This window comes from Hydra vulgaris, chromosome 13 (assembly GCF_038396675.1).
Source record: "Hydra vulgaris chromosome 13, alternate assembly HydraT2T_AEP".
NCBI classification, from domain to species: Eukaryota; Metazoa; Cnidaria; class Hydrozoa; order Anthoathecata; family Hydridae; genus Hydra; species Hydra vulgaris.
This window is the reverse complement of record NC_088932.1, coordinates 20,848,238-20,855,936: the sequence shown is the minus strand read 5'-3', so window position 1 is coordinate 20,855,936 and position 7,699 is coordinate 20,848,238.

Below are 7,699 nucleotides of genomic sequence, written 5' to 3'. Positions count from 1 at the left end.
AGGGTAACAATTGATGACATAAGTTTGAAAAAATTAAAATTTTCTATGAAATAAAATTTAAAATATGTATAATAGTAATGGTCAGAGCATAGCTACTACATACTCTTTGTTGATGACTGAATTTTTTTTATTGAAGATAATTTTTCAATCATTGTTTTTATCAAAAGATGCGGGTAACAATTGAAAACATAAATTTGAAAAAATTGAAATTTTGTATGAATTAAAATTTAAAATAGTTATAATAGTAATGCTTAGAGCATTCTATTACATTCTCTTTGTCGGTGACTGAATTATTTTTTTTTTGAAAATTCTTTCAATCGTTTTTTTTTAGCAAAAGGGGAGGGGTCCGGTAATAATTATGACTTAAATTTGGATGGTAGTGTACCGAGTGATCACGCCTGATTACAATTTGGAATGAGTTAAAAAGAGATATAAAAATAAATTATGTATTATGCGAATATATTTTTACTTGATTTGTGAAGTAAAATTAAAATAAAATCTGCTTGCGCGTATAAAATTTCATACGTGCGTGTTTTTTAGATACGCGCACGTTTTGCTGGTTGTTGCGCGAAAAAATAACTTAAATTACATTTAATTGATTTTTAGACAAAAAAAACAAACAATAACTATTCATTTAATACATATTAAAATGCGATGGTTATGTAAAATTTGCCGTCTTCATTTTGAGTCACTGTGTGGCGCTGAGTCAGGGAGAGATGCATTTTTTAAAAACTAAAATTTACGGTTTCTTGATGGCAAGACCATCTGGTCTTCTGCAGATTTCCCGCGTTCTTATAATATTAATGTTACCCTGCAGTTACATTTTTTTGTATTCTATAAAGTTGTGAGATTTTCATTTTTTTTTTCGCACCATTATATATTTTGTAAACATTGTAACTTTGTATCAGTTATATAGAATCACAACATTGTAAAGATAAAAGAACAAAAAAAAAAAGTATCGAATAAAATAAATCTACCACTAAAATGCATAAAAGGCGACTGGCGTCATAAGAGCAGTTAAATTGTTTTTTTATTGTAAATCAAAAATTCTCCTTGTTTACAGCATTAAATTATTCAATAAATGGCTAAAAACCGAAGTTTTCACATTATTTTCCACTCATAGCAATTTAATTCATGTCCCCAGGGGCATCCCAAGGGTTAGTAGAGCACGGGGCAAACTTAGTTGCGACGCCCCCTTTCTCAAGTAATAGTTACGTTTTAAAGCTTTTTTTTAAAAAAAGAATTTGACGCGGCGCCTCAAGGGACGGCCTGCCTGTTCCATAGTATTAGTAGCTAAAACTTGAAACGCGTAAGTAATAAAATCACCAAACATTTTTAAACAAAACAAAATAAAACGGCATTTTTGAAAACGAAAGAGCCTAAACGTGATATTTCTTTCCTTTACTACGCTAAGCCAGTCACATATTTCGGCACCCCCCTCCTTCCTTTGAAGAACATTTTGAAGAAATTTTTTTAACAAAGCATCAATTATGAGATATTGTTTGTTTATATATATATTTATAAAAAAAAATATTTTAAAACCGGTTTTTTAGGCGGTTTATCCGGACTTATGTCATTGTGGTATAAATAGTTGACAAACTTGAATTTATAACCAAAGTATTGTCAAGAAGTGTAAACTTAATATTCTCTAAAGACAAAATTTTATTTTGTAAATGTTCAAACATCACTTGAATAAAACTAGCAGTCTCTTTGGCAAAATAAAACGTAAGATGACGGGGTTGCATCTGGACTATATAAGGATTACAATTTTTCCATATTATCTTTTTTCCACTTCGAATCTCCAACAGTACAAACACTATACTATACAGTACAAACACAACAAAGTGGAGTTATCCACACCTCTCTTCATAGTTACTGCATTCTGAAACTCAGATTGGTTACTCTGACCATTACCTCCCACTTTGCAAATAACATATGTTATCACTTTCCTCCTGTGCTAAAACTTTAATAGAATTATCTTAACCCTCTAAAAGATACTCAAACACTCTAAAAACTGAATGTTTGATCATATTAAAGAGACTGCATTTTTATTCAGTTTCGGAATATTTCGCCTGCTTTGGATATAATAATTTTTTGTATTCTTTTAACTTGGTTAAACCTGGAGGAAAAAGATGATGATTTTGTGTAACAATTTTTTTAAATTCAGCCCGTGTTATGTCTGTTAGTCTCAAACTGAAAAAAGTATCCGACAGATAAATTTGGACCATATAAAGTAGACCTGGAAGTAGAGGGATTAGATGCAAACCTTTTTACAGCATGTTGAAGTTCTTCCAGTTCTTTTCCTTAAAAATTATCAGTTTTTTTACGTTTCATCCTACTCGTCAGTTTTAAAAAAGATTTTAACATGAATAAAATGTATATATATATATATATATATATATATATATATATATATATATATATATATATATATATATATATATATATTATATATATATATATTTATATATACACATACTCACATTATACGTACCTATTTAATTTCACTCCAAGAGCTTCAAGTATTAATTGGCCTTCCTTCATTTTTTATTCACCCTGCTGAATCAGATTTTCACCCTCTTTTAAAATAAGCTGTCCCTCCTCATATTTACTTATCTGTTGCTCAGGGTCTGTTTATATGCTATATGCTATATATATATATATATATATATATATATATATATATATATATATATATATATATATATATATTATATATATATATAACATTTAACTTTAAAAGTAATAAAAAAATTAAGAGACATGATTTGTATTCTATTTTTTATCCAGAAAATCTTTGTATTTAGTGAAGAACAAACTGCTTTTTTTTCCACATCTGTTAATCAAGTTTTTTTCTGATCTGTTGTCAAGTTTTTTATCAACTCAAAAGCCAGTCTTCGAAAAATTTTGAAACTAACCATACAGCCAGCATTATTAAGTGCAATAAACTTAGACTGCGAAAATTTGGCACAGGTTTTAAAATTTTTTTTTAAGAATATATGCCTTGGGGGAAATGCATGTGTTAAAAGTTGACGAAGAGTTAATGTAGCCATTTTTATCGATTATAGAGACCGTCGCATAGTGAAGCAAAACAGCTTTAAAACTGGACAAAATATTTTTTTTGTAGTTTTCGATTTCGATAGTTTAATAATCTTTTTAAGGGCACTTGCTAGACTTAAGAAAAATTAGTCCATAAATTTTTAAATAGTTATATTCTAATATCAGACGTTTTTAATGTATTTTCGAGTAATTTCGAGTGACGTTTCTTAAAAAACCGGAAAGTAATAGTAAAAAAAAGAAAATGAGAAACTTGCATGAATAAATAATACTAATAAAACGTGTTCTACTTGATTCAATCAAATAAATTACAGCAATTCAAATATAATGTAAAAAGTAACTCGAAAACTCGAAAAACTTCAATTTTTTTTATATTAAAAAAAAACCTTTTTTAAATGTAAATTCCCGTAAATAAAACAATCAATGGTCAAAAGTTAATAGCAAAAACCATCATCATCATCACCATCATCATCGTCATTATCATCATTATCATCATCATCATCATCATCATCATCATCATCATCATCATCATCATCATCATCATCATCATCATCATCATCATCATCATCATCATCATCATCATCATCATCATCATCATCATCATCATCATCATCATCATCATCATCATCATCATCATCATCATCATCATCATCATCATCGTCATCATCATCGTCATCATCATCGTCATCATCATCATATTTAAATGTATGTCTGGAGGTTTCAGTAAACCTAGTGCTTCTTTTGGAAGCTTGTTTTTTTTTATGCAGCACTCGTTTACTGGAGATAACAGGATCAGAATTCAATAAAAAAAAGTTAAAGATATCAGCATTTGTGTCCTTTCGACTACATTGTATAGAGTAATTATCTCTATACTTTTTAAAGTCTTAATTGCAATCCTCCTGTGTTTCCTCAGTCAGTTGTCCTATTGGCAACAATGCAAATGATATAATTTCAGGACCATGTATAAAGTATTTATGCAATGTAGGGGGCATGCTGTACCATGGATACTTTTCAACAAAGTATCTTGCTGTGTCAAGAACAAATAATCAAAATTTATTTACATCAATATCATATCCACTCGCCACTGCTATCATAATTGTATGCACTTTTTTAATCAAAACTATATCTATATTTGTTATAGCAGCTGAAATTTCTGAAATTTCTGCCTTGGCAAAGAAGCGTCTAGCTGTATTTCCATCATTCGTATTGCCAAATCCTGGTGTTGGTTTATCAATAATCAAACCACACTGTTCTCGAAATTCTTTCTGAATTCGACCTTTATTGTTTGCGACAATTTCTTTATCATTTCCACGAGCTTGCCACTTCTTGATTGGTTGTTTATAAGCCAAGTGCAAAATGCATTCGAACATTCGAATCCACCCATGTAGCACAGATAAGCCAAATCCCAAGTTTTCAGTTTTGATACTCCTCTGAACTACTTGCTCAATATCATTAGATTGCTTTGAGGTTGCACCACATATAAAACATCTTTGGGTGGAAGTAGTTTCTGTCAGAGCATTACATACTTTGCCATCTATCAAACAAAAAATTAAAGTGTGAAGTGCTTCTGCTTGTCTTTCTGGGATTAGGCACTTTGTCTTAACAATTCTTTTTAATTGCTCATCTACTCTATTCTTCTCAGCAATTGATTCTATCTTAGACTCTTTTATAAAATCAATTTTTAAAGGCCTACAATATTTTGTGGACGCAGGGTGTGGATTCAACCAAATAATTTTTCCTCCAGAAACAAGACGAAGAGGGATGATGCATGTCAGAAAAACAGCTTAATCACTGGCTTTGGAATCACAAAATGCTTGTTTATAGGAACTTTGGCCTGAAGAGCCATCAAACCCCCATTTCGAAAATAATTGAAGCTGATTTAATTCTACATTCTGAAGAGTCCTAATAACAGGCTACACAGCTAAAAGTAAGCGCTGTATTGTGTGGTTCAGTAAAGATTGCAAAGAAACCAAAGCATAGGTTTCTGTTACATGAATATCAATAAGATAACATAATTTCTTGGCTGCTTGAACCTTTTTGTATGAGGGAAACCTTTCAGGTACAATTTTCCTTAAAACATCATATTGATATCTAAATAGTTTTGCTTCCAGCAAAACACTTAAAGCATCTTCAGGTGACATTCGTTTTTGTGGTTCAAGTATTTTCTTATATGCTTCTCTATATTTATTTGCACGTTTGAGACTTTCTGTAGCTTTTTTCAATAGTTTTGATGCATGTAACATTCCTTCAGTTCTTAAACTTATTTGAGTAGCACAAGTAAAAACAGATAGAGAATGAGTCTCGCTTAAAACTTTTGATTTCTTTCGGATCGTTCGTTCACAAAAATTTGAAGTATTATACTTCTTTTCGTTGCTGCAAGTTTCGCTCACTGTATGCTGAATTAAACAAATAAAACTTTTTAACAAAAACTTATTGTTTTTTTGAAAAACTTCATATATCCTGTGTGATTTTATCCAACGAGAATTATACTGTGACATAAACATGGCCTACTTAAATACACGGCCTTCTGTTCTGCTTAAATCGAAAAAAAATAGAAGGCCAGTTGAAAAAACAAATATTCCATTTTATGGACAAACTTTCTCAAAATATTTAAAATATGGCGCTATCAATGTTAAGTAAGTATATCTGGAACAGGATAAAAATTTTCGCGTTAGATTAATTGACATATCAACTAAGCTTCAACAACTTTGTATTGTTATTTGTGGCTGCTTTTTAATTATTAATAATAATAATGGTTAATAAATGCTGTGTTGTCGGTTGTACCTCAAATTATAATGGTGGTGAAGTAATACCAGTCTTTGGTTTTCCAAAAGATGATGACTTGAGAAAGTTATGGGTTAGATTTGCAAATAGAAATTGTTGGACTGTCACTAAATCATCTGTGATCTGCTTAAAACATTTTGATGAAAGTTTAGTACACAAAGGAGTATCAGAAAAACGATTTCGTTTGTTGTATAATTTGAAGCCTGTTCCTACAATATACCCGGCCAGCGTTGCAACAGCTTCACTTCCAGCTATGTTTATACCAAGAAAATCACCTACTAAAAGAATTTTTCAAGAAGATGAATATCAGAAGTTTTTATCAAATGATATTATTGAAGATCTTAATTTTCTTTCAGTTGCTGATTCACCAACAGGATATTCGTTTTCCAAATTCTATGATTGTGTCGTATTCCATAAATTTATTCAAAATGAACTACACATACCTAAATGTATTCGTATTGACAAAAATCTTCATGTCAAACTTTTTTATAAATATCTTACAGTTTCTTTGCCACCTTGGCTCAGAGTAACCCATCAATGTATGTTAAAGAGAAAGATTGTGCTGGAAAACTTTGATTCACATTTTAGCATTGAAAAAGAAAAGTTGTCTTCCATTCTTGAAGAACTTAAAAGTCACCAAAAAAAAAAAAAATCAAATTTATTCTTCAAATATGCTTCAATTTGCCTTGATGTTGCATTACACATCATTGCAAACTTATCATTTACTGCTGCAGGAATTCCCTCTTCCATCTATATCACTGTTAGGCAAGCTTAAAGCAGTTGAAATTGATTCTATGAAAGTTTTGAAATTGTTACATGAAAATGGGAGCTTATCAAATGATCTTATAATAATTTTTGATGAAATGTATTTGCAAAAATGTGCAGAATATTCTGGTGGAGATGTAACTGGGATTTGTGAAGAAAATGAATGTTATAGAAGCATTATTTCTTTCATGGTATTTGGTTTAAAAGAAAATACCTTGTGTCATCAAAGCAATTCCAACTATAAAATTAAACAGTGATTGGTTGAAAACTGAAATTCTCAGCTTGATTCAATCTTTAATAAAATATAGTTTTAATGTTCGAGGTGTTGTTTGTGACAACCATGCTTCAAATGTTTCCTCTTTTACAAAATTGCTTGATGCATATGGTAAAAAACCAGATAATTTGTTTATTAATGTACAATCACAAAAATTTACCTATTCTTTGACACAGTGCATCTGATTAAAAACGTTCGAAACAACTTACTAAATAAAAAAAGGTTTATTTTTCTAGAATTTCATTTTTCAGCTTTTAAAGATGAAATTCACGTTCAACTTGGAGAAATATCGTGGAAAATATTTCATGATTTATTAGAAAAGGACAGCCTGTTGGATGCAAGTTTAAAAAAAGCACCAAAAATAAATAGCAAAGTTGTCTATCCTGGAAACTACAAGCAAAATGTCAATTGCGTGAAGTTGCTGGTTTTATTGCCAAAAAACTGATTAAGAAGTTTAAAATATGTTGCAAGTTGCTTTGTAGTCAACATTGTCAACAGGAGTCGAATGGCTATAGTTATTTAAATAAATTGTCAAAAGTTGGCTAACAACTCCATCACTAGCCCTTTTAGAATATATCTGTGATGATCATTTTGCTGTGTTAGATCATGTATTTGATGTTATTTATCGATCTCAAATGCAACACCTTAAAGCAGCAAAGTTAGTTCTTGGCTGTAGAGAAAGTTACCAACCATTTTTATGTTTAAATCACCAAAATTGTGGAAAGGAAATTATACACACTATTATTTCAAATATTTATTTTAATAATATCAGAAAGAGAGTCAGTGATTCCATTGTTGCAGATAACATCGTTGCCTTTA